Genomic DNA, 26481 nt, shown 5'->3' on the forward strand with positions numbered 1-26481 from the left:
CCAATATGTTATGTGAACTGCAGTCTTGTAGTGACTTCAAGGAAAAACTTGTTTTTATAAAAGAACTCGTATTTTCCCATGCTTCACTTCTTGTGCAAGAACTTTCATGGGATTTGAGCAAACTGTGTTTTATTTATTTCCCTTTGTTCTTCCCTTCTTACTGGAAGAGAGCATTATCTGGATGTAATCATGTTCAAGGAGACCAAGGAGATGATTTAAATCAATGGCTGACAGTGAAAACGCCTAATCCTGCCCCGACTTTGGATGTAGCAACTGAATTTTCCTGGGACAACACATCCATTTACGCCAATGCAACATATGAACCCCCGGGAAGGATGCTGTTTCTGCAGCCTCCAGTTCCGTCCCTGCAGACTTAGCCTCCTCCCCGCTCCTCCCCCAACCTCAGCTGCCGGAACCTGAAGCTCTAAAGCGGCGGAAACACAACCTGAAACCCCTGGCCTCCGCCACTCCAGGCCCTGCAGACTTTGCGTTTCTCTCAGCTGCTACCCCTTAATTCGCCGAATCATCGTTCTTACTCAGTAAGCCTGCCTATGTCTCAGCCACCTGGAGCCGACAAATATTTTCCTAATAGGAGGGATGCCATAGCAACTAGATTTGTGGCATGGATACAAAGCAGGCAAGATGGTGCTACAACTTAAGGTGGGAAACTGACATATAGCACCTATGACAATATTATCCCAAAGAGTGTCTTGAGAACTCAAAATTCATTATTTTTTAGAACTAAGTTCTTTAGACACAAGACTGGAAATTATTACCCTAGACCCTAAGAGAAGGAAGACAGTAATTAAGATTGGAACGATCTTACGTTTCACATCTGTCCCTTTCTTACAAGCAATGCCACCTTAGACACATGAATGAATCTCTTTGAACCTCAGTTTTCTCATCTATAAAATGCAGATAACAATCCTGCCTCAAAGGATGGCTGTGCGGATGAAATGAGGTGATATCTACACTGTGGTTGGCAGATGAGAAGCACATCATAACTCATAGCTTGTATCATTAGGTTAAGGAGAGAGGCAATGAATATTTACAGGACACAAGGGCAATGGTCTCCAAAATAGCACACAGATGAATATATTAGAAATTTCTGTTTGTGCTTATTTTAACACAATTTCCTTTAAGTATTTTTAGATATTTTAAGAAATAAATTGCTATGCCAGGATTCAATATCGGGATTTGATACAAGGTAACCTTACTTAAGCTGCAAGCCTGCTGGTGGCTTCTAGAGGGTGGGTGGGACTTGGATGGTGTAGGGGGCTGGCATGGTAACAGTCATATGCACGTGCTCACTTTCAGTAGCACCATGTGTCCTGATGTACTGCAATACACACGTACCCGACTGAGAAAGTATAAGGAATACATTGCTTACTTTGAACCAAACCAACCCTCACAAAATGGAGAAGCAACTTAAAAAGATTCCTGCAGAGAAATCAGGGAGAGAAGATAAAATTAATTACCAGCATAAGCAGTCGACAAGAAAGTGACAAAGCTGAAATTTCCCTGCCTGCAATACCGGCACTGTACCAGTCACACCTACAAGGTGAGAACGATGGAAACATACTCAGACCAGACAAGAAGTCAGCTGGAGTAACTAACATCGTCTGGAAGATTATTTGAAATAAGAAGTATGGAGTTGCTGATGAACCGTGGCCTTGCTGACTTGAGACAGTGACAGTGGAACATGTATATAACTTGTAAAATACAGATAGGTAGATAGATACATTGGAACCGCTGCTCAAAACCTTGTCATTGATAGGCATGTACGTTCAAAAGAGGGTGGAGCCACTGTGCTGGGGAACAGAGCGGGCATACTGTAGGGCCGTCTCGGATTGTACGCTTCCCAACCTTTTTTTAAAAACATGGCCCACACTGTATTTGTCCTGCACAATGGGATAAACTACAAGGCCGCTGGAGGCCCAGGGTTATTCACCAGGGCCTCTGGCTATGCCAGGCCCTGCTCAGCCAGCCCAAGGGCTGAGGGGATTAGTCCCTTCAGCAGACCTATAACCCATTCAGAGCACACCCACATCCCAAGAGACACATCTCAGAGCACATTGGTTGCAAATTCAGTCCTGTAGACAGATTTAGGCAGGGCTAAAATTATTGAAGAATACAGCTATTTGATTCTAATGGAATCAACTCTATAGAGAAGGGGAGAGAAAATTAAAAAAATATATACGGACCTCTTAAAATTCAGCCCAATAAAATCTGTTTGTCTCCCAAGTGGGCTTGTTGTGAGGTGTTTCATGTTATACTATCTCGTTCTCTACAATCTGATAAAGGAACAAATTGTTTGTATTTGGAGATGCTCCCTTTCCCCTGTCAGGGAACACACGCTACTCAGCATTCAGCGCGGTTCAGCACTCAGCACAGCACTACATGCGCAGTAAGTGCTAACACGGGTCTTCTCAACAAGCCACGGTTAGGCTGAAAGCACTGCTCCTCATTCACACCCAGGAAGGTTCCTTCCCTGTTCCTCTCAGCAGCTAGTCTAAAACTTTGCCACTGATTACCAATTCCCAGCCCTCATCACATGCAATTTACTCACTCTTGGCTGATTTCATTTCTTCCTTCGATGAGGTCATCGGGACATTCCTGCATAGCTGTCTTAACGCCAAGTACATGGACCTGAGTCATCTAGTGTAAACCCTACTCCCCAGTCGTCTTTGATTCCTCTCTTATTAACCAAACCCACCAGTCCCAGAGGGATGCTTCTGTTGAAACAGCTCCCCTCTTTCCTCCCCCTTCTGCCCAACACTGGCTCAACTAGACAGCCGACTCTTGAGCACCAGACCCTTTGCCTTTACTGCTTCCTCCATTTGACGTGTTTTTGCCTCAGAATCCACAACAGACACTCTCTTTCACTCTCCTTCCTTCACATCTTCACTCAAGTCACTTTTTCACAAAATTTAATCCCTCTTGCTCACATTTATACCTCCTTGTCCTGTTTTATTCTTTTTCATCAACTGTCACTAAAATAAACATCGTTTATTTATGTTGCTCGTTGTCTGTCTTCCCCACTAGACTGGAAGCTCCACGAGGGCAGGAAACTTTGTTTTCCTGTTTTGCTTACTGATGTATTGCCATAGCCTAAAATTGGGCCTAAGGCACAATGGGTACCCAGTTAACATCTGATGACTGAGTGGAAGAATGGATGGATTATCACAGTGGACCTTTGCATGGTGTTACTGCTTCCTCTCCAATTTTCCTCTCGCTTTTCAGCTTCCTTTCTCCACGCAGCTATCTCCCCATACAACCTAAAGTCTCATCACGCTGGGCATGACACATTTATTCTTGAACACATATGGCACTTTATAGACTTTGTGTTTTTTGACATACATCCTTTTGTGTCTGAGTGTCTGTTTCCCACTTTGCCCTCAACTAACATCTATTGGTGTTTCCAGGCCATGCTCAAGTGTCATACTGTCTGCAAAGCTTTCCCATTCGTCCAATGAGATTTAAACATGTACTCCATAGTGTACTGCCCTGTGCCTCTAATTAGTATAAAAGTCTTTATCCCTTGAATTGTGTCTGTATCTGCCTCCAAGATGGGACTATAACGTCCTTGAGCAGGCATTATAGGCCTGTCTTCTTTTCATAGTTCCTCACACATAGTAGATGATCAATAAAGGTTTGCTGAAATGAAATACACAATGCCGCTAGCTGTGGATTTTGAGACAAGGGAACGGTAGTAAGATAAGCATTTAGATCCTTTATAGAAGTAATATACCAACACCAAATCAGTGAATGTCAGGGGGACTGAAAAGAAAAATAAAATTATAGCTTAAACCAGCATGAAGTAGAACCTCTAACAGTAAACTCTAAAGCTATGGATATCTTTTTTCTCTCTGCTGTAACGCTTGGCACAGAGAGATCATTTAATTTGGAGTTTGATCCTCAGCTGAAAATAAACTGCTCTCATTTAAACTGAGCGCCCACTATTGTTGTTTAATCATTTTGTAGTTTTATTCAAGTACTTTCAAGGCCCAAGGAACACCAGTCAGAATGCCTCTCTCTGTGTTACACAAGGATTCTTTTCATGGAGTAATTTATGGTTAATTCAAGAAAGCATATCTCATCTGCTTGCTGGGTTTCTGCTCCCCTGGCCTGTCCCACAGAGGACATAGTGGCTCGCTGGCCAGGCCCACTACAAACGGTCCAGCGTGCAGGATAATAAGCATGTGTGGAAAGAACGCTAGTTCTCAGGAGATTGTTCTAAATCACTGTTCTCTTGCGGAATGTAGAGAATCAATAATTCCAAGAAGCTTTTAGAGCATAATTTTGGCTGAGGCAGTAGAGTGAGTTTAAATTCTAGACCCATGGGCAACAAATTCAGACGGTGTCTTCTGGCCCTTTGCAGACTGCGGAGTAAGCGGTCTGTGGTCTCTGGGAGGCCCCTCTGTAGAGGCTGGGGGGAAGAGTACGCCCACATTGACCTCCTTCCCCTCTGGTCTGCTGGCTGCACTCACGCCCTTCCTTGGAATCCTGCAAGGGCTCCCTGGGCCAGAGGATTCCAGCACCTCGCCCTCTCACTCACTTCTGGCTCAGACAACCAGCTTGGCGCAGCTCAGGCTACAGACCCACCGCCTTCACTCCTGTGCATGGAAGCCACTGGCAAGGCATTAACCACCTGCTGGCCCCGCGAAGGCCTTTCTCCTCACCCTTTCACTGCTTGACAAGAAGGAGGCCATTTCAAGGAGCTTTCCTGATTAGGAAGACTTAGATTTCCTGTAGGATAAACCCCCAGGACCCCACTTGCCCTGTTCCCTCCACCCCCAAAGTGACACACCGACCTTACTCCTGGGCTTGGTTGCAACCCATGTGGGGGTCTGTCTGTGTATTAGTGCATTTGTATTCATTTTTGAAGCTGGCATTCCTTCACCATTTACACAGTGAACTCCTTGAAGCAGGGACTTGCATTACTTATTGGGCAGCCCACGGAACAGGATCATTGAGAAACATCTTTAAAGAAGGCGCAAGCTCATCCGCCCTTTACTGACAGGCCCCCTGAGGAAGTGCTCTGCCCCCCAGCAGTCCTCTGCTCGGCCTCTCTGCCGAGGGCTTCAGGGAGGGGCGCTGTTAGTGGGGATGCATTTCAAGGATTATCCCAAGAACTGCACAAAGAAAACCTTCCCTCTTGAGCAAAGAGGTAGGTGCGGGACAGCAGGTCTCAGCAGCGAGGCCCCCGACCAATTTATCAGCGGGGCTGCAGGACAGAGAGCGACGCTTCTGACTCAGCTCACTTGATAGGAGCTCATTTCCAGTTTTCCCGTGGTTCATCCTGATATAACTTGCAGAAAACTATTATGCTGAAATGTCTGCCAGTTATTCCATGTAAAAGGAGATTAAATGAGGGATTAGGAAAAGGTTCCACAATTCACATAGTTTTCTTCATAGTCATTTAACATGTAGACTCAAGTTTTCCCTTTTTAACTGTTTTTAACCTTAGTTCAAAAGAAAAGTTAAACTAGTTAGAATTTCCATTTCTCTCAGTGACAGTCTAGTTTTTAATAAAAATGGGTAAGACAGGCCTTTTAGGCCTCTCCTGATGCTAAGTTTATTGTTCCCTCAGAGAGTTTAAAACTTTGCCCTCAAAGATCACTGTGTTTTTGACATTTTCTAAATTTGAAAAAGAAAGAATAGTAAAACTAGCAGCCTGATAAGAAGCTGCTAAACTTGATTGCTTCAAGTTCATCCTTAGTTCTATGCAAAACAGCTAGAAAAGGCGGCACCGAGGTCAGCACAATTACATGTAGTTGATCAGGCAAACTTTGGATTATTATAACTTCATTCTGATTATTAAAATAATGCTAGTGTCAACGTATTTTCCATTTTTAGTATTATTTATGAATAACGTCATGTTAATCATCTTTGTTCAGAAAGCTTTTGTCTACTTTTTTTTTTAAACCACTTCCTTAGGATAATTTCCTAGAACGGGGATTTACTGATGAGAGGGTCTTGATAAATGCAGTCAAGCTGCTTTTCAAGAAGATGGTTGTATATACGTTTAAAAAAAACATATCTAGCCACAGGTATCAAGGCTCTCTCCAAATAGAGACAGCTAATTGATATTTCTAATTTTTAGTTAGCTATGTGTGATCAGTAGGACTCAAATAGTACTAGTAGGTGAATGATTTGTCTACTGGTGATTACATGTAAGGCTTTTCCAGCCTAAAACAATCTATATGCTATTACACTATGATGGTCAAATTATTCCAGACACACAAATGGATACCCAGATTCTGTCCCAAAAGGTGTGTGATGATAGTGTATCACAAACTAGGTAACATTTTCAGAAAGACGGGGAAAGACTGATGTTCATTCATTCTACAGACACCCCTTGAATACCAGCCCGTTATGAGAAACTTTGGAAAGTACCAGAAAAATCAAAGAAAGTTGGTGCCTTCCCTGTCTCTGAGGAGCCCACAAAAGGAGAGCTGCATGTAAAAAAAGAATAAAGTAGAAGAAGATAAGAACTTCAGGAGAAGTTTATACTCTGGGAGCCATGGATGAAGGAGGGAGCATATTAGGGAAGGCTGCAAGGTTGGTAATGTTGAGGCAGCCTTGGCAGATGAAGAGAATGACAGAAAGTAGTAGAGGAAGTTTGGTGGAAACTGGTTAGTTCCTCCCATGAAGGGCTCTAGGGGTTCAAAAGAGGGAGGAGATCAGAAGAGGGTCAAGAGAAGCCTCTGAATGACGAGCAGGATTTGTTAAGAAAGGGAGGAAAGGAATATTCCAGGAAGCAACCAAGTGACTTTAAAGTCACAGCATTTTCACGTATAATATGTCATTTGACCCCCACAACAACCTTAGGTGATGGTGTGTACATTCTCATTCTCATATTGCAGAAGTCGGAGGGCTTAAGTGACTTGCTCAGGGTCACACAGTTGAGTGGGTGGCGTACAGGGCGGCTGTGCTTCAACACCTCAGTGAACGGTGCCCACGAGGATGGTTTTGTTTAGCGCGTGGTGATATTAACAGCTGGGATTGGCAGGTCTGACCTCTGACTATGTCATTTGCACTATTCTAAGCTGCTATCACGTTTATCACTTAAAATGAAAATGGTTTAATGAAAACCCACTAATGGCTCCTATCTTTCACTTTCCATATTTTATATACTATTGCTTTTATTGGAATATTTTGAAAGATTCTCTCCTCTCTCCCTCTCTCTCTCTATATGTGTGTGTATTCACATATATATCTCTTATATGAAGATGAGCATGTATTTATTTAAATATGTTATATATGTATATATAAAATGTTAGAAAATATTGGGTAATTTATTTTACACTATCATCCATTTCCTTACATTAGGAATTTAAAAAATTATATAGATATTTAAGAATAGTGGATCAAAAAAGTATTGCACCAATTTTAACCCAACTTCTACAACTTTAACTTGTTTGAAGAAATACCTGGTATTTCACAACGCCAGGAATTGTGATGAGAAAAATCAAAGGGAGATTCCACATAAAGAAGAAAAGATTGCTGCAAGTACCTTCAAGGGTAAGCTACTGGAAACAAAAGTACTACTGTATGAAATTACAGAATTTTGTTTTTAGTGACCCAAAGTTTTTCTGCTTTTTCAGTCTAAGGCAACAGAGGCAACTTCCTAAATGGCATATATAATAAAAAACCAACAGCCCAAGACACATTATAAATATCTTGTTGACATTTGAAATGTCTCTGGGAGTCAAAGAGATGACTAGGATTATTCACAGTATTTTTAAGCAGTGAAACAGATTTATGAAAAGGTTAGCTATCTTCCTCAAGGTGACCAAGTTAGGCAGCACAAGGGTAGTGGCTGAAATCCAAGACTTCTGATTGTTACCTTGGTCCTTTCAATAAATGCTAAATGTCTTCATCAGGTCTGACACCGGTCCTGTTGGAAATTGGCAAATATTCTTTCACACATTAGAAAAAACAGGTCCTGAGGCTACCCTGTTACATGTCAGCATATATCAGCACACGTGAGTTTAGTTCACACAGAATATACTCGCTGGCGTATCTGATACCCTCTAGGGGTACATTCAGATACAGATCCGAGACTATATACCACAAAGAGTATGTTCCAGAATTTCAGAAAGACTATCTCACACACATCTCTAAATGACTGTGTAAGTTGCAGTGAGTCTACAGAGAGCTCTCGCTCCTGTTAACGTTCTTCCTCTCAATCTTCAAATCTAGGCTACAGCAAACAGGCTAAGCTTCCGAAAAGACAGTAAGATTAAATGTTCAACTTTCAGTGTCTGACTCTCGCAGTAAGAAAAGACATCAGTGTGGCATTTATTACGAAACATGTGGAAAGGGCCCTGTAGAAACCATATGGTTACTGGTCATGGCACAATCTCATTCAGAGGTGCCAGGAACACTAATGAGACCCGGATGTCAGGAAAAGCAGAAATAGATCAATATTTCTCCCCCACTTGTAGCCGCCCCACCATCAGTCACTGCGCTTGCTCTATGTAAATGAAATCAATCAGCAAGGATTTCTGTAAAATGCATAAAACAGTTGTCTTCTGGACTCCACTAGAAGATAAATGATTCCAGACGTTGGACTGCAGCCATTTTCCCACACATGCTACAAAGTTCTGACATCCATATTGGGCCATAACACCGAGTGGTTTCTGCTTTTGCGCGTTTACTGCCAGGGCTTCCACTTCTGGTTTGGATTGGACAGCCTGCTAACGCCGATGCAAAATAAATCCTTTTTTGCCCGTATGAATTGTAAGAGAATCACCTTTTTCTAATTCAGGGGCTCTTGTGATCCCCCTCAAACCTTTCAGCTATTGCTCACACAAGCTTCTCCTGCCAAATCACTGCTTTATATCTCTTTGGAATTAGACAAATCCCAGCCTAATAAAGCATATGACATGTGACATCAAGCGCAGACCTCTTAGATGTAACATATAACAATAAACAGCACAAGTCCCACTTTGCTTTAAAATTAGTACGGTTGAAAACTGTATTAAACATACAGGGCAGGATTGTTTTACATGGTAGCTTATAAAGAAGATCCAGAAGCAGCTTCCTTTAAAAACTATGTTAACACAGTAACATTATTCGGAAAGGCACATATAAGTATAGGTCATGCTGATGGCTATTTATGCAACTGATCCCAGGGAATGAAACATCCAATTGACAGCATTTTCTGCCGGCCTCTTAAATCTGAGAGATGGGCACTTTCTCACTAAATTGCCTTCGAGGAAGGATACAAGTAATTTTGCCCATAGTTCAAAAAAAAGAAAGAAAGAAAGAAAGAAAGAAAGAAAGCCTGATATTAACATCTATAGTCTAACTGAGATAAAAAAAAAAAAACAGTTCTCTGAGGTTAAATAAAAGTAAAATAAATCTTACTGTAGCTTTCAAATATTTCTTAAGTGAATAATCAAAATGAGAGGTACTGCTTTCAATTTTAAATCAAGTTCTTGTTAAAAGAATGTCCTTCTAAATGTCAAATACACCACAAAGAAAACTTTATGTATAAATAACAAAACTGCCAGTATAAATAGGAGGTAACTGTTGTCTTACCCACCGCCAGGACCTCTTCTATGGAACACAAACTTACTTTGTTTTAAAATGTCCTTAGGCTGTGCTGTACCTTTGAAACAAAATCACTCTCTTCTTCGTTTCATTTTCTGCTTTCTTGAAAATTGCTCTTCTGAAACTGACAGATGGTGCATCTGTCACTGAGTGTTTCCTCTTCGTTATCTCTGCCAGCTAATATTTCCCCTGTGCTTAGCTGCTGTCTGTGAGACTGTTCCACATCATCCTAGCCTGATCAATGGTGTGCCTGGTCTGAGGTTAGTTTTGGCCCCGCCTCCAGCTCTAAGAAAAAAAAATGAGAACTCACAGCTGGATTTCCTATAAATCCTCTCCTTTAAATCTGGCTCTGCAGCTGACACATACTAGAGGAAAAAGCTACCAGTCGTCTGGCACACACCAAGAGGGGTGATCCTCACCGAGGGTCCCCCTGTGCCAGTGCCAAGCATGTGGGTTATGTAACAAGTCCCATGTTAAGTTCGCCTGAAACGTCACAGCACGGGAGGAAGCGTTCTAACCAGGCTTAGGTTTTCCCATGCCTGATGAGACCCAAAAGAAGGTGCCCATGACTGAAACACACACACACAAGCAAGTGTGCACCCATGATGGAATGATTTTTGACCCGTTAAGCATTGTGAAAACTGATTTCAAGGAGAAAATGGAAAAGGAAAAAATGCCAGAAGAGGACGTTATAAAATGGGTGTACCTGTAGCTTTTTATCCTAAAATAGAGGTCATCACTCACATTCAGATGACATTACACCCCCAGGCGACGGGATCTGCTGGCATTCTACTACCCATGAGCTTGTGAATCAAGAGAAGGCATGAGATGCAGTTCAGGTTCTACATAAGAGAAGCCTGCTCTCCCAGGCAGAGGTGAACCTGTGACACCTGTCTGCTCTGTAAATCAGTTCAACACAGGGTGCATTTTTAGGCTTACATATTCTGCACAGTCAACAATAATCAAACCTTAGGCAGAAGGGCTGCACGTTGATAGCCAATAGTGCCTGTGTTACTAAAATAAGGCAGAGACTGCACACGCATCCAGAGTCAGAAGACCTGGATTCAAGTCTCAGCTTTGTTTCTCAGACAGCGTCCTTGAACACGAACGGCACAGAGTAAGCTCTGGGGACCTGACAGGTGATTGCAAAATTAAATGAAGATGATAAAATACTTCATCATTATTATACAACTTTTGTATTGTTCTTTTCAACAACAGAGAGCATATGAAGTAAGTGTAAATATTTAATCTGGCAAAGGATGGTACCAAACAAAATACCACTGCCTGTGATAAGAAAAGCTAAGGTGAGAAGATCCTGGGAATAATGCGCAGGGTCTGGAGGGCACGCTGAGGATCACAGGAACTCAGATTATGAACACTGAACTCGACAGTGAGGGAATACGTGGCGAGCATGCGTCAGAGTAGGGTTGAGTAGTAAGTCTAAAATCTTTGTTCTCCTTCCACGTTTCACAAAAGAATCCTGGAACTGTCATCTGTCATTAGTCTGTGGGCCCCTTAAGAGCAGGAATGTATACAGTTGGTGTCTGTTGAGTAAGTGAATGAGTGAGATGCGGAGCCTCAGAAGAGCTACTCACTCTGAAGGAGGCACTGTAGTAACTGTGAGAAGCCCAGGCTTGGAGTTGGAAAATCAGAAACTTCCAGGCTGAGACAACCTGCGTGTCCTTCCAGTGCCCTCAGACATGCAGGAAGAGGCTTTCTGGGTCACTGGAAAGAGAGAGGCTTTGTTCTCGGACCCCAGATCTGACCCAGCTTCCTACACTCGCCCCTCACCACCTCCCCTCAGCACTTCCTCCCGTGAGAGTGTCATCCAGAGCCGCCAACAAGGATCCTGAGTCAAGAATCAGGATGTTTGTAAACATCCCTTTAATAAAAGTACATGGATTGTTAGGGTGAATTCTTCCCGAAAGGGGATGCAAGTCCTTGTTTGCTGTGGCTGTCAAGAAGTAAGCTTTCCAAATCCAGAGGGACCCTACTCCCTGTGGGCTGTGTCAAGGGCAGCTGTGGACCTGGCCAGGGGTAAGGAAAGGCAGATGAGACGGGCTGTGCTCCCACCCTGCCTGCGTCCTCACTGCCAGTGCGTTTCTGTGCTCTCGACTGAATACACTGGAAAGTGCATTCACTTTGATAATAGCTTTGGGTGTAAAATCTCTTTCCCACAAGCTGAAGGATCATACCAATTTGGGGAAAGGAAATTTACCAACTGTGAAGATCTTTTCTAATGAATACTTCTTTACTCCTATAATGTGCAAGGCATTGTACCAGGCACCTCAGAGGACACATGCTTCCAGCAGCAGGTTTACAATGGCACAAAGGATTACAATCTAAAACAGGATATGAGAACAGCTGGGGAGAGGAAGAGCACAGCTGGGGCTCAAGGGGAAAAGGTCACATCTAGTCTGGGGGATCGGGGTGGGAGAATCCAGAAAACATGACTCTTTAAGGTCAAGCATTAAGGTTTGGGACGGATTTGCACAGGCAGAGATGAGTGAGGACACTTGGAAGAGAAGGACACACCCACAGTGAAGAATGAGCGCTAAGGCACAGAAAGAGACAGAGCAAGGCAAGCTCTGGAAATAGTGAACCACCTGGTTCTGCTGGAGCCTAGGGGGCATGCAGGCGAGTCACGGGTAGGAGACGCCAAAGACAAGGAGGAGCCGTACTGCGGAATGGTCTTGAGTGCTGGGAAGGGTGTGGGGAGTTAATACTACGTTCCATCAGCAATCATGAACCTTTGGAGATTTTTTGAGCATAAGGGTAATATAATCTAAGCAGTGAGATCTGAAACCATGTTTAGGATAGATTATAAAGGTGAGAGTAGGCAGTTGACCCACTTAAGTGTCTACTGTAAAAATTTCAGCAAAAGACCATAAAGACTCGACCTTGGAGGATGAGGGTAATAAAAGGAAGGGTGCTAGAGGCAGCTGCAGAGATAAGTGAGTCAAAGGAGATGAGTCAAAGAAAGCCCTACCTTGAGGAATTTTTCCTGGAGATATTTGCAGACAGATATACAAACATATACAAGTTTTCATTTCGGCATATTTGTAATTGTCAAAGATTGCAAACTACCTTAATACCCACCAATGGGGAACTTACAAATAAATTAAGGTACATTCATATAATGAAATACTATATGCAACCATTTAAAATACATATGCAGCTATAAGAAAGCTGACATAGAATATTGGTGATAGGCACCAGATAGCCCATGGTTAAGGAGTATGTGCAGAAGAGAAGTTGAAGGCAGGGAGTGAATTTATGGCAAAGGAAGGAAAATATTGGGGACTGGAATGAGCACTGGGTGGGGACCTCGGGGTTTGGATTTTACTCTCAGATTGGCACCTGTCTTCCCCAGAACCAGGTCAACCTAGATTTGTGCAGTGTATAACCTACCCAACTGTATGTGTCGGCTTTGCCCACAACCATCAAGCTGAAGATGCCAGAAACCTGCCTCATCTAGCCCTGCCCATGTTCATGGTCAAAAGGCCTGACACCCATGTGCCTGGGAAAATCAGTACTTGAAAAGGAAGACCATCCATGTGTGGGACAAAAATGTTTTTAAGGATTATACCAGATGGCAAAGCAAATGGCACGACACTTGAAGCTTCCTATTTTATCAAACTCCAGGCATAAGAAGTCAGTTAAGCATCACAAGCAATATCCATGCTCAGGTCCAAGTGCAGCACAAGTTCATACACCAAGCACAGCAATAATAATTAGGACTGATGTGCTGGTCCTCAGTCTTGTAACCCTTAAGCTAGGGACGGATATTTCAATCATCAATCCCCTCCTGTTCAGTGATAGGACATCTTTAATGATCATATACAAGAAGCGAAGTCCAGCCTCACAGAAGGGGTGGGAAACTTCAACAGCACACCCTGGGGGTTTGTGTCAGCCGTGCTTTGTTTGAAAGGGCAACGCAGGAAGGATCTCAGAGGCAACGGATTTGGCTCCTTGGGGATTTTGTTTTCTTTTTTGCACAGAGCCAGGCCCAAATATTAAACATTTCTCCTCAGCTCTGCAGAGAGGAAGACACACCGAGGAAATGGGAACTCTACAGAGGAATGCAGCACATCAAGGCAAGAGCCTCTCCAACTTAACATACGGACAATTTGCCTCGTGCACAGAATCTGTGTGAGAGCAAATGAAGAGTACGATTTCGCAGCTGGTGAGGGCAGTACGGTTTCATGGATTACAGCATGTTCTTTTTTTCATGCAATGAAAAAACTACACTTCGTGTCCCAGGTGCCAGGGTTCTAATCTTGACTCTGCCAGGTACAAAGCTGTGTGAGCGTGGACACATTGCTTGAGATTCCCCCTTGTTAATTGGGTAACAATAGTACACCTTTTAGGGGCATTGTGAAGATTAAGTGGGTTGATATACGTAAAATGCTGGGGACAGAGCATGGCACGTTCAATACGTGTTATCTATCATTCCATAGTGAGAATCTAAAAATATAGTTGATTATGACTACACTTAAAGGGTTGAATCTGATTAACTGCCATTCAAGAAACAGAATTCCCTGCAAGAAAAGCTAATTGCAGTACTCATCTGCAATTTACTTTAAAACACTTGAGCACATATGGCTGATGTTACATGTGTGTTATTTAGGTTAAGCTATAACCCTGATGAAGCATTCAAGGTCTGAGGCAGTCTAGCTGGCTTTCTAAAGAGGTAGCCTGTACTCCAGAGTCGGCTGGTACAAACCCTGCTAGTACCATCACTCCATCAACAATCTACAGTTAGCAGTCTGTGTCAAAAATGGGTTTCAATTGGTGAAAATTATTACTGTTGACTAGCATGCTTGGTGGAATTAAGATGTTCAAAAAATATGGATTGGCTCAAAGTATTCCAATGTAAAGATCCAGTTAAGACCTCTACCTGCACCTCTGGTGATAATGCCCCAGGCTAAGTCCCTAAGTTGTCCTAGACATGTGATCAGCATGATTTGGTTGTGGGTTTTGGGGGAGGGTGGTAGTCCATCCTCTTTTGACTCAAAACTTGCTTCTTTGGCCACCCTTATTTACCAAAAAGAAGCTAAGAGTTGTATACAACCAGCTTGATAATTTTAGTTCACTTTGACAGCCATGATTTTTTAGAAGGTTCTGCTTACCTGATACAGGTATAAGGTTGAAAGATCTGCTTTTGGGATCTGGATGTTTGCCTCAAGCCTCTTTTGAATCTTTTATGTAAGGCTGTGGTTGAAGCTTATATTAAGGAAAGTGAAAACCTGGGACTTCTTGAAGCTTGTACACAGGTTACATGATCCCATTAATGTGTGTGTGTGTGTGTGTGTGTGTTGGTGTGGGTGTGTTGATTGTTAATAAATGTCTACGTACGTGACAGAATTTGGTCCTACAGTGGGTTATCAATATGACTTGATTGTGAGGTTTTAGGGTGAGTGGTTGACCTTCTTTTGCCTCAAGAGTTCTTCTTTGGCTACCATTACCCAGCAAAAAGAAACTAAGAATTGTGCAGGACCAATTTGACCACGTTTGTTCACTAATTAAGACAGCATGAGGCATGGAACCCACAGGACATTTAAGAAGATCAGCAAAAGTTGAAAGTTTGCTTGACCAAAGAGCCCACGACAAAGATGTTTCTTTTGCTCATATCTGGTATAGATATTCGATTCTAAGTAATTCACCAATTTCTTGGCCGAAAAAAAAAATTAGAAAAAACACACCAGAAATTTACTACACATTGTTTTCTTTATGCTATGAGTATAATTACAAATATGAAAATACAGTTCTCATCCTGTAGTATAGGTTCATTCACTTTAAATACATTTTTGTTATCTTCATAAAGTGAAATCAAAGACTAACACATTTTAAAAAGCAATAAAAATAACCTTTAAGTATTTTTCTTTAAAATATTTTAATTACACCAAATAACACACATTGTAAAAATTCAAACAGAAGTCTGTTTTTATCTCCAACTCCTAATTCTACTTCCCTCCCTAGAGGTAATCACTATTAACAGTTTAGCATCTATTTCCCAAATTTTTTATCTTCATATATATAATATATAATATAATTTATAACTTTTTACATGTGGATATATAATATATATGTGCATATATTTGTATGTGTAAAATATACACACATTTCTACATATATGTACATATACATGCATATTGTACACCCATTAGATAATTATTTTCATAGAAATAGAATCATATTATATGCATCATTCAAAAGCTTATTTTGCTCACTGAACAGTATGTCTTGGAGATCTTCAAATGAACAAACAAGAAAGCTACTAGCTTAACCCAATGAAACCTAGGGGATTATTTGGTCAAAAGTATGGTACCAGGGAGGCCAGCCAGACCAAAGAATGCCTGTGCTTTTCTGGATGGGTCCCTTGCCAGATCTGTCCCTCACGTTCCTCTCCAATAGTTTTACACCCTGGGAAGTATGGTAGAATAGGTGGATGAAAGGGTAATGACACAAACTCAGAAGTGAAAAGATTAATCAAGTAGAATTCAGTTCCTTGACTGGCTGCAGCAGGTGCCAGACTACCCCTCTAGCATGCACACAGCTATCTGGAGTATGCCTGCCTTTTTTTTTTTTTTTACCCCATTTTAAGCAGAAAATAAATACCACCTTCTACGACTGAGTTTCTCTGACTTGTGGTGATGGAAGTGTCGTACTTTCAGTGTTGGCTACTGAGTTGCTTAGGTGCACGTGCACTCGGAGCATAAGCAAGCAGCAACTTGTAGGAGTCTGCAGGGGTCCTGCAGACAGGCCAGGCAGGAGCAGATGTGCACAACGAGGGCTCTGTGACTTCCCAGAGTCTCTGAGGTCACAGAACCCATTTTCAAGTTGCAACTTGTGGTTCTCAGGTTCTCAGGATGCTACGTGTGCCTCCAACACAATTTCAGTAGCAGACCTTCCAGGTAATGTTGAAAACCAAACAAACCCAAGTTTATGTTGTGCTCTAAAAACAAACTCTCCACAGACCCCTTTTCTTGCATTTAATATTCTTCAACAGGTAAAATTATCACATAACTTCTATCATATAATGTCATGTAATTCATGTATTTAATTCCTTTTCTTTTTCTGGGGAAAAATGCTACTTTTCATTACAAAATTATAAATTTTCACTTTGATGTTAGTATTGTTGAAAATGGGAAGTTTTGTGAAGCCATTATGTTTTCACATGAAGGCAACCTACCACCCCCATCTCTGATACATTCTTATTTTGAAGCAATTCAAAGTAATTGGCTCTGCTACTTGGATTACTGACCCCAATGTTTTAAACTTTCTTTATCTAAAAAGATTACATAAGAAAAGCCTGCCAGCACATCTGCAGCAGGAGGGCTCTGAAAGAACCCGAGAAGCAATGACAGCTGAACATGGAATTCAAACGATAAGAACTTAATTCCACATCAGGTACAGTTTAAAAATGTCAGCACTGCCTCATCTAGGTGATGCTCCACTGTACATGTAGGATTTCTATTCCAATACTTGTAAACTTCCAAAAGTTATAAACTTCTGGTTTACATTATCTAGGAAAAAAAGAGAGAAATAGGGGGAACAAATCTTGTCAGCAGAAAGTCGACCGTGCATTGGGAAGTCGTATTGAAAACAGAAAAAATTAATGTGGTGCAAAAATAACCGTTCACGACTGTGGGCTCAGAAGGATACCAGCAACTGAGAAAAACAAACAAGCAAACAAACAAAGGAATCTCCATTACATCAACATCTTTCCTGCAAGTCTGAGGCTCTCCAGAGCTGGCTTGTGGTTTCTGTTGCCAAGGAATGGAACCTTCTTTGGCACTCTCGTGCTAGGGAAGGTATGTGAAGTTCTGGCATTCAGAAGCTGAGACTGGAGAAAGTTAACAGGGGGGCAGATGCCAGTTTCATGCCAACTGAAGACAATTCTGCAAGAAGGGGTTTGCCTCTTGGAAACTGGCACCAGTAGGCTTCAAGGCTGTCTACCCTAAGTCCGTGCTTATCTTTTCCTTTCATTCCTACCCATAACGAACCCTTGACCTTATTATACTGGTTTACATTTTCAATGGTGTTATCTTTAATTCTGGGCAGAGAAATCCTGGACTCCTGTGTATAACCCTTAGCACAAAGGCCCTCTTTAATTATGATGCTAATGGCAACAACAATGAAGCTGCAGTTTGGAGGAACAAAGCCCCTGGGCCCATGGCTGGTCTGGCTGAGCCCCTTCTAAACTGGATTTCTTCCACTGTTCTGAAGATTATGTCACCTGCTGTTGCCTCGCTCAATTTGGATATAGCCTAGAGTTTTGACTTTTATTCAGGGTTATTATCAAAATTGGATTATGCAGTTTTTTGATGCATATGCATTTTAATGCAATGAACTTTTGAAAAAAACTGATCTCTTTTAAAGTTCACTTTGAAATTTCAGAACAAAAGCAGACCTAAAGTAGATTCTGAGATTATCATGACCATCATCATTTCACAACCTTGCAAACCAAAAACACATTCCTCACTTTTTTGCTCATATCTGACTGCTTTCTAACAAGAGCTCGACACGATTTAATTGAAAACAACTTCAAAACCAAACTTACAGGCATACTTATCTAAAAGGCTCAGGCATCCTAAGATCCCGAACTGGTTTCTCATTTTGCTGTGACTCGTGGGTGGCCATGAGCATTCCTGGCAGCTATAAGGCATTTGATAATGTATTTGGCTTTTAAAGTTGTTAATCATACTTATCAACACAGGCAAGCGGTACTGGCCACAAAAGATTAGCTACTCTACTCTAATGCTCCCAATAATCCCAACACGGGAACGCCAGCACTGAGTGATAGCTGCCTCAGCCAGCTCTGACCTTCAGTGACTTCAGAACTTATCAAAACCCTTAGCTTTTAATAAATCCCCAGATTTTCTTTTCTATCATCTTACACACACACACACACACACACACACACATCTTCCCTTCTCGTCTAATGGTAGCTAAGACCAAACATTTGCAGTGCTGTATACTGAATTTTTTTAAAAAAATAGGATGTGTTTTAAAATACCACACATATTGTGAGTTTTAAGGTGGCTTTCACTGTTAAGAGATTCAGGTGCTAATGATCTACGAAAAAATGTGTACAGCAATCGGGAAAGAGGATGGTTTCCAGGGAAACTAAACCTTGTTTCAATCCTTTGGAAGCATTATATTCTAACTACAGTTTTTCTCCTAAGACACGCAAAACATTGTTTATTTAGAGAATAAGAAAATGCTTCACTCAACTCAGAAGTGAGTGCATCAGAGAACGCAGGACTAGCACGGTATGGGGGAAAACCTGGGCACCTAGAGCTGAGCCAGCTAGTCTCTGATTGGTGGAATCCTGCTGTCACTTAAGGACTCTTCCTTCAAAGAGCACATGCTTCATCAGCTGGCATATTTGTGCTCAAGTGCTCAAGCTGGAAGGATGGCCTTCGTCCTTCCTGGCCCATCTTCATACCACAAGATTAATATCAGCTTAACTTCTACCAAACCAAACCAAACCAGTAAAGGTTCATCTCCTATTTCAACCCTCAGCCAACTCTCTACACAGTAACCTCTAGTTAACCTCTGACCATTCACTTTGTAATATATCAGGATTTTTTTTTTAAATATACCAAACCTGGTGACACTCTGTTCTGACCATGGAAAAGTCACAGTTGGGAGCCATTATACTTGGACATAATAATCATCATATTTGAGGTGAGTTTCATCAATTGGGGATGCGGCTACTTCATGGGTTAGATACAACTGGAAAACTATAGGAATGGAAGGCTACACGAAATAGAGAAATCTCACTTTCTAGGGATCTTCAAAGGCATGTAGAATATCATTTTCCTAAAGTCTTTATTAATGCAGGCTAATCTAAAAACAGAGATGGAACCAGATAGCTTCTTGGGATGAAGAACGTGGTTGGTAGTATTTGACTATATTCTATCCATCATTGCCCACAGGATGTGAGGTTTGAAAAGACAAAACCCCATCTCCCCAGCTCACTGTTTTTGGTGACATGTGCAAAGTACTGACAGAGCATTAGGGGAGGGGAGGGGAGAGGAGGGCCAACTGGAGACTCCCCACTCTCAGGACTTCAGAGCCTCCTCCTTCCTATCGACATGGCCCCCTCACATGCCCTCTCCAGCCAGCTTGCTCCTGCTACATGTGCCACTTGTCAGACTGGGCTATGGGGAGGGGGGACAAGACCACTTATTCTCTGGACAGGAAGCCAGTGTGGCTGCTGAGAGGGTATGGTGATACTTGTGAGGGGTGGTGGGCCACAGAGCCATCCAAGTCACAGAGAAATCTGTTTTTCCACTTGCCGTTGTGCTGGGTGACTGCATGGTCATTGAATGGCTCTTCCAAAACAAGAAGATTCAAGAGGAAACCTCAGAGAGAGAGAGCGAGAGAGAGAGCAGTGCAGCCCCTGCTGGGAGGAATGCTGCTGAGCCCAAAATAAGAAACACTTTCATTAAAAATGTTTTCACAAATTTATAAGCTTTTGCACAGCAAAGGAAAACATAAACAAAATGAAAAGACAGCATACAAATTGGGAGAAAATATTTGCAAATGATGTGATCAATAAGGGCTTAATTTCCAAAATAAACAATCAGCTTAAACAACTCAATAAAACAAACAAACAAAAAACAAATAGCCCAATTAAAAAAAAAATGAACAGAAGACTTAAACAGACATTTCTCTAAAGAATACATCCAGATGGTCAACAGGCACATGAAAAGATGCTCAAAATCAAAACCACAATGAGGTATCTCCTCACACTAGTCAGAATGGCCAACATTAAAATGTTTACAAATAATAAATGCTGGAGAGGGTGTGGAGAAAAGGGAACCCTCCTACACTGTTGGTGGAATATGAATTGGTGCAGCCACTATGGAGAATAGTGTGGAGGTTCCTTAAAAAACTAAAAATAGGCTTTCCATATGATCCAGCAATCCCCCTCCTGGGCATATATCTGGAGGAAACTCTAACTTGAAAAGATACCTGCACCCCAGTGTTCATAGCAGCACTTTTTACAATAGCCAAGACATAGAAGCAATCTAAATGTCCATTGAAGATGAGTGGATAAAGACGATGTGGTATATATACGCAATGGAATACTACTTAGCTGTAAACAAGAATAAAATAATGACATTTGCAGCAACTAAGTGAGGTAAGTCAGACAGAGAAAGATAAATATCATATGATACCACTTACATGTGGAATCAAAAAAATATTACAAATGAACTCATTTACAAAACAGAAACAGACTCACAGACATAGAAAACAATCTTATGGTTACCAAAAGGGGAATGGGGCAGGGATAAATGAGGAGAACAGGATTAACAGATAAACACTACTACAGATAAAAAAAACAGATAAACAACAAGGATTTACTGTATAGCACAGGGAACTATAGTCAATATCTTGTAATAACCTATAATGGAAAAGAATCTGAAAAAGAATATATATACACATATATGTATAAATAAAACACTTTGCTGTACACCTGAAACTAGCACAATATTGTAAACCACCTATATTTCAATTAAAAAATCTCAAAATAAAGCTTAATATTAATTTTTAAAATGCAGCTTTATTGAAAAATTACTAGCCAAGGAACTACACGGGGGCCAAAGATCAACAAGACACAGTTCTTTCCATTTGGAAGCTCTCAGGCTAGCAAGGCAGGTAAATCAAAGAAGTGATTACGTCTAAAAAGAAAGACAAAGGATACTAACATTTACTGAGTGACTACTTAAAGGCAAATCTTGGAGCAGGCTATATTATACACACATGACTTCATTGTATGCCCATTTTACAGATGAGGAAACAAGCTCAGATTTAAGTGATGCCAAAGGTTACACAGAAATCACCAACTCTATTCATATCTAGTTCTCTCTCCAAAACATGTAATTACAAAACTCATGCTATTCCTACACTGTGATGCCTGTTTCACTCTACTTGTCTGACTCACAGCAACCTGCTTATCCTCGCTGCTAAGTTAAATACTATAAGAAATGCTGCCAACGCCTCATCACAGCAGGGGTACTATATAAACTCAAGTTGGCATTATTGTAACATATCTACTTATCTTTCATTCACTTGCCTGTGAAGAGCAGACAGCAATTTTTTCTATCTGACCATATATCTGACCAATCTCAGCTTTGAGATTTTGATATTAAAAAGACAGAGAAGGACCCTTGGTGATAAATACATAGTAGGTCACATCATTCTATGCTTGGTTGTGCTGAACAATACGGCAGTGAGAAAACTGAGAATACCTGTGAGAAGAGTTCTTTAAAAAGAAAACCTTAAGGTAAACCTAGAACTTGAAGGACTCTAAAACTAAAAGTACTGGAAATACAGAGAGTAGATTCCTTTCTTAATTTTGAAAATACAACACATATATTTATCAGACTTATTGTATACAGAGTACTATGTTCAATGAGGGGCTGGATATAAAAATAATTAAAAGAAACTTCAAAATAACTTTCCACGGAATGAGGGAGATAATCACCATGGGTACATCATGGTTCAGGGGGGTGACTGCAGAGTAGGGAAGCGGGGAAGAGGCTAGGATGAAAATGAACAGCTGCAAGGTTCCAGGTTGAAATACCGATGGGCAGAGGGACCACTTTAAAATACGTTCCTGTGGCACCTTAGCAAAAAGTCACAATCAGTCCCGCGTCCCTGCTTTAACTGTTTTCCTCCAGAGCATCTTCAATTTCCTCCATGACATTTGCTCATTTTCTTGGCCTCAAGTCCACCTCTCCTCTGAATAAAAGCTTCCCGGGCCAGGGATTTTCTTCTGTTTTGCACACTGACACATCTTCAGTAGCTAAAGCAGTGCCTAGTACATAGGCTCTCAGATGTAAACCAAATGAATGAATGGGCCACATATTGACGAACACACATGAAAACTGGATGACGAAGTTAATTTAATGGATAGCAAACTTTTTAAAATAATAAAATAATGAGTTTTCTCAGGGTCATGAAACATATACATCTGATATTCAGGGGGAAAAAATCTGTAATTTTTTTTTATTATTTTAAGTTCCAGACCGTGAGTATTAGTTGGTTCTAGAAAATGAGTATTAGTCACAAGGGTGAAGATGATCTCTTATAAAAATTAATGTATTTAATATACAATATCTCTAGAAAACAGATGACTGAAAGCTACCCATGTTCTGATTCCAACAGAAACAGCATTTCTGTGAGCACTCATCACTCTTATCTGCATGTGGGATGTCCTCCCACCAAACTGTGAACTCCTTGAGAGCAGCTTTATTCATTTTTTATTTTCTTGCATCATCTCAAATGTGTTTGATGCTAGAAGGCATTCATTAGGTTCATTTGAATTAATTCCTATTATAAATTACATAAATGACAAATTATGCTTAATTTAAAAAACTTACAAGCATTTATAAATGAGGCTATTATATAATTAGCAGATATAGAACATTTCCAGAAGTACTTTCTGCTGCCTTTCCCCAGAGCATATTTAATGTCCATTTCTATTGGGTTTCGCTTTCTTTTTCTTCATAGTTCTCTACGGTAGGGATGAAGAGGGAATAAGATAAATGTGCCAGCTATATATCATACATATGGTAAAGCCTTAAAAATTCTCAGCCATTTGAGATTTTAGCAACCAGCAAAATGTTCCAAGATTCCTCTTTGGTAATGAATAATACCACAGAGAGAAGGCATCAGTAACCTGAAGAAATGGGGCCCAAGTCTAACTTCTATAATTCTTATTTGTTCCCAAGTTGACTCTTAAGATTGAATTAATTTTATGTTGATCACTGGTCTGTGTAGAGCACTGATAAATGATTGGTAAATACAATGACTTTTAAAGAGAAAGAAGGGTTAGGAATCAATTTTCTATTTTGGGATTATTACAGAATTTCATTTTGGAAAACAGACCACAGGTTAATTTAGTTAAGATCTGATAGGCAACTAGAAAACTTTGGTGGAAGTCATCCAACTTGTCCCAGATTACTCAGCTTTTACTGGCAGTTCTGAGAGTCTGGAGAAAGATGTTAAAAGAGTTATCTGAGGACAGTGCAGACAGTGCACTGCGGGGTTGATACACAGATTTAACCTTGGTTCTTTAAGGACAGTGTTTTTTGTTGTTGTTGCTTTGCTTATGGGCCTTTTCCATATTATTGATGCAGTCACATAACTGAATTTTGGATAAGTGAAGTATCATTGTATTATGAATTTAGAGATATTAAACACCTAGCATTTTCATTTCCTCAAGCATAAGTATCTTTGATTTATTTTTACTGTTTTATAAGATACTGCCTTGTGTTCTTCTCTTAAATCTTTTCCTTAATTGAAGTAAAATCCCTTCATATCAGTATGTGTCTTCCTTCTAGACTCATTTTGTCAAGATAATTTATATTTGCAAGTATTTAGATCTGCAGTTTAGTCTTATTTCTTCCTTTTATCTTTCTATGACTAATGGTAATGTTTGATTACAAATTTAGAAAACGACATAACTAAAGAAACACTTGCTCCCCATCACCTGTCCAAGTTCCAAACAACTTACTCTTAGAGATAAATTTTACTTGTGTTCTTTCGTTCTTTTAAAAATAAATCGTTCTTTCAACCTAACTAATCACTCCAATTCCTTCACTTTTGCCTCATAAAAGTACAGAAAGTCTTTAGTAAAAGGCCACTGCTAGGCTGTTGCCAAAAGTGTTAGGATATCTGGACAGTAGTTTTCAAATTTAATTCCATCATCCAATTAAAAGAATTTAGTAAACAATTGGGCAGTATGTGTAAATGTAATATTCAGTTCAATTCAGGCAATGTTTAGAGAAAAAATCGCTTAATGTGACTCATACTATAAAACATACTACCTTTCAGCCAATTAAAAATAGTAATTCCTAATCATTTTTAGGCTTTCAAGAATCTTTCCAAAGCTCTCCCCACTTACATACATGGCATGTATATATACATTTTTTCTTACAATTTAAGTTTTAAAGAGATAAGAGGTCACTAGATTAAGAAACCCAGACCCAAAGAATATTAAACAAAAACAAAGTTGGCTTTTTCAACAAAGAAAACTCCATTTCACTTTAATAGTCCCACACAATGCCTTGGCGACCACTTGCTTTTAGTCAATGTCACCCACAACCTGTAAGATTTGCTCAAGCCTCTGATGTGAAGTCCCAAGTGGCCCCTCAGCAGATAGCTACCCGTAAAGTCATCCTCTTTCAAGTTCCATCCCCAGCCCTTTCTGCCCTAGTTCAAGGTCTGTCTTGCAGTGATGGACTCATAATCTCACTGTCCTCATACATAGCTCAAAATATGATCCTAGGGCTTTCAACTCTATACAGACTTAAACATAGGGCTGATTTGTTCCAGAACTACATTCCATGTCAGTATCTTAAAAATATTTTGCAAGTTTAATCCAAAAGGCAGAATGGAAGCCCCTTTGGGACACAATGAAGCTAGCCTAATTCTTAGGGAGACGAGACAGTCATGACTGTATATTAGGAGCTGGGGATTCCATTCCCCAAAACAACTCTCTCACCAGCTTAGTTGCTTGATGTAGGGCAAAGCATTTCATTTAAATTCAAGATAAGGTTTACATTATTCAGGGCCTTAAAATCGCTTTACATTGGAGATGACTGTGGAGAGGCAGCAAGAAGGGAGGTCAGGTGCAGGATGCAAACAGAGATACAAATGACAAAATGCGGCATACTTCCCGAACCCCCAGTTTTACCCAGGACAAGCACCACAAGGAACAGCTAACGATTCAACAGTCTTTACCAAGTGCCACAAGCTGTGCTGGGACTACAGCTAGAGTGACGATGAGAAACCTGCAAAATACACTATTAACTGCCCAGGAGCAGAAACGGATCCTTTACAAGTTAACTTAAGATAACAAATTGAATGCGTGATGGAACACAGCTCAGGTAATAAAACTGAACACCACAGAGAAGTTTTTTTTTTTTTAATTCTGTTAGGTGTGGGTGGGGAGGGGAGTTATAAATAGAAGATAGATTTGACTTGGGTTTGTAAGGATCTGAAGAATCTCGCCAGGTGGGGACGTGGTAGAAGGGAAGAGTTATCTTAGGTGAAGGGAACGTGAGAGAGAGGCCGCCCGGCATGAAGCGAATGCGGAGCGCCCACGGAAAATCACTGAAGGCTGGAGAGAACCCTGGGGGATTTTGGTCTTTGGAGAAGGCTGGGGTTGCCTCTGGACAACATTACTTCCCAGGTCTTTATAGAGACATATATTTCCAACTCTTTTGAAATGAAACATTTAAATGATGAAACTATTAAAATACCAGAGATTTCAAATTCTTGATAAAAATTATTGCTAAAAAAGGAACTAAGAGTATAGTTGATTTACAGTTATTATTTGACACTAAAATTCAGCTGCTATTATAAAAGAGAGACTAAATGGATAAAGAAACTCATTCCAGTTGACATCAGGCAACAATGGACAACTTGATAATTCCCTGTGGTTAAATCAACCAAGAGTTTGATTTCACCATTGTTCTTATCTTCCACACCTTCAGACACACTATTACACTATGAAATTAAACATCCGATGAAAAACACGTTTGGGGATTGCCTCATGCCTGTAGGTCACACATTTGAATACACGACTTCTGCAGTTCCATGACATGTCCACTAGAGGCCTGCGAAGAGCTTCTTTCCCCCACCAGTCTCAGAACCAAAAAAGGCCAAAATGGACACATTTACTGATCAAATATCAAATTGATTGCAAAGATCGAGTTGATAGATAACCTCACAATGAGCACCTTAATTGTGAATAAAATAAACAAAATATAACCCTCTTTCAAAACTCCAGGATCCTGAATTATGAAACTTACAAAACTCCTCATTCATAACTGGAAACACTAAGTTAAAAGAGGTAGGGTGTGGAAGGCTCTGGCCACCGTTCCAGAA

At 40.7% G+C, this 26481-nt stretch overlaps 1 protein-coding gene across 9 annotated transcripts in view; it reads right to left on the reverse strand.

The window, feature by feature from the left end:
• STARD13 (StAR related lipid transfer domain containing 13) overlaps positions 1 to 26481 on the reverse strand; it is a 451023-nt gene that overhangs the window by 81784 nt on the left and 342758 nt on the right. Inside the window, exon 1 of one of the 9 annotated variants that reach the window (XM_072976114.1) lies at positions 9590 to 9766. The exons of the other annotated variants lie outside the window; for them this stretch is intronic. The gene's annotated coding sequence lies outside the window, so the exon portion shown is untranslated. Of the gene's footprint in view, positions 1 to 9589; positions 9767 to 26481 lie in introns of those variants that run through there. 9 annotated transcript variants of the gene reach the window in all.

Source organism: Vicugna pacos, chromosome 14 (assembly GCF_048564905.1).
Source record: "Vicugna pacos chromosome 14, VicPac4, whole genome shotgun sequence".
In the NCBI taxonomy this organism is placed as follows: domain Eukaryota; kingdom Metazoa; phylum Chordata; class Mammalia; order Artiodactyla; family Camelidae; genus Vicugna; species Vicugna pacos.